Here is a 2,500-nt window from a genome sequence, read left to right as displayed (position 1 = left end):
TCCCTTGTACTTAGTTATGGAAGTAAGCACAGTGGAGCTTATGCAAAAAGATAAAGGCAATCTTTAGGTGAACTATTATATTAAAAATAATCTTTCAAACTTGGTTTTAAGTACTCAGTTAAGTAATTTTGTTTGTTAGTTTAAACTTGAGCATCAAAATACATATTACACTAATCTTCTTCTTTTTTAAAAACATCCATTGTTTTGATGGCACACCGTGGCGTTTTCAGTTGTTTTGTATGACAACATTTAAAGATTGTATTTTCATTAGATAGTTAATTAGGTAGTTAGTTAGTTATTTAGTTAGTTAGTAAGTTAGTAAGTTAGTAAGTTAGTAAGTTAGTACGTTAGTAAGTTAGTAAGTTAGTAAGTTAGTAAGTTAGTAAGTTAGTAAGTTAGTAAGTTAGTAAGTTAGTAAGTTAGTAAGTTAGTAAGTTAGTAAGTTAGTAAGTTAGTAAGTTAGTAAGTTAGTAAGTTAGTAAGTTAGTAAGTTAGTAAGTTAGTAAGTTAGTAAGTTAGTAAGTTAGTAAGTTAGTAAGTTAGTAAGTTAGTAAGTTAGTAAGTTAGTAAGTTAGTAAGTTAGTAAGTTAGTAAGTTAGTAAGTTAGTAAGTTAGTAAGTTAGTAAGTTAGTAAGTTAGTAAGTTAGTAAGTTAGTAAGTTAGTAAGTTAGTAAGTTAGTAAGTTAGTAAGTTAGTAAGTTAGTAAGTTAGTAAGTTAGTAAGTTAGTAAGTTAGTAAGTTAGTAAGTTAGTAAGTTAGTAAGTTAGTAAGTTAGTAAGTTAGTAAGTTAGTAAGTTAGTAAGTTAGTAAGTTAGTAAGTTAGTAAGTTAGTAAGTTAGTAAGTTAGTAAGTTAGTAAGTTAGTAAGTTAGTAAGTTAGTAAGTTAGTAAGTTAGTAAGTTAGTAAGTTAGTAAGTTAGTAAGTTAGTAAGTTAGTAAGTTAGTAAGTTAGTAAGTTAGTAAGTTAGTAAGTTAGTAAGTTAGTAAGTTAGTAAGTTAGTAAGTTAGTAAGTTAGTAAGTTAGTAAGTTAGTAAGTAAGTAAGTTAGTAAGCTAGTAAGTTAGTAAGTTTGTAAGTTAATAAGGTAGTTAGTTAGTAAGTTGGTAAGTTAGTAAGTTAGTATCGGGCTTATCTTTTTTGAAAAGTTTTGGTGGAATAACCATTTTCATAAACTCAGTTTCCTGGACATAGTTCCTTATATTAAACTAAACAGTGTTAGAGAACGTGTTCAGTACTCGCACTGTCCTTAAATGGACATGTTCTTCATAATTTTCAAACTCGTGATTCTGGCGAAAGTAATATCAGAATTAACATATCAACACTAATCTGATGTGTAACTGTCCTTTTCAAATTTTTGTTGTGCCATTTGCTCTGTCTAGAGAGAATACGTAACATTATTATAAGTTCGGACTTCTATATTGAGAGAAGGACTCCCGAGTGACATGGTCCCATATAATGCAAATCTTAACTCTAAGCGTTTTGTTATGTCCTAGGGAATAACTTTCGGTTGATATAACTGTCGCTGAGGTGACAATTTTTGGTCGAATACGACTCGGGACTTTGCCGAAGAACTCCTATCTCCAAGGCTGTTTTGTCCAGCATTTGAGAGCTATCAGTGTAGCGAGGGATGCCTTATGGTATTTCTTATAATGTTCCGCTTGACCATATTCTACCTGGTATCAAATATTCCTAAATTCAAGTTCTTGATCACCCCACTGTAGTAAGTGTGTTCATAACATATCCATGAATGTTTTCATGAAGTAAGAGTTTTTTTTTATTATTATTATGATTATCATATTGTTGATAATGATGACGAATATGATCATTATTATTTAGAGTAAGTACATATGTGTGAAATGTTTAAAGTACAAAAAGTTATTATTTTAAAGAGACGGACAAAGTGTAAAATGAAAACATAAAAAAAATTAAGAAAAAAAAATAAGAAAAAAAATATTGAAATTAAAACTTTGTTTTATTATTTTATATTTCGTGGATGTTGTTTTTGTAACAGCATTTTTCTTATATTTTGATGATGTTTCTTAAACAACTATGTTGTTTTTTATGGCTTCCAGTTAAAATAAAGATGATGCGTTACTCTTGCTAATAATGTTTAGAACAGAATGCAAGCGAAAGCGTTTAATGAAATATTCGTTTAAAGTTTAAGACACATTTTTGAAGTGCGGGTCTAATATAAATATGTGTCATATAAAGAGCACCGCAGGAGGCTGCCACTTACATTTTCAATTAATGGCGCCTTAGAAATGAAGTAAAAATCGTTTGCATATAAATAGTTGCTTTGAAAAGTAATCTCTTAACATAAAGAAAAAAAACGGTATCATAGTTTAGAAGCAAACAATTTAATTACTTATGACAAGATTTACACTTCGAATGCGATAACCAGGGAAACCGAAAACATGCTCTAAAAAAAGTGTTTTAAGCGCTTTAAATATGCCGTAAAAAACTCAAAATATGCTCTTAAATTTAAAAAATATGCTCTAAAA

The sequence above is a fragment of the Lucilia cuprina genome, chromosome 6, assembly GCF_022045245.1.
Source record: "Lucilia cuprina isolate Lc7/37 chromosome 6, ASM2204524v1, whole genome shotgun sequence".
NCBI classification, from domain to species: Eukaryota; Metazoa; Arthropoda; class Insecta; order Diptera; family Calliphoridae; genus Lucilia; species Lucilia cuprina.
This window is presented reverse-complemented; position numbering follows the sequence as displayed.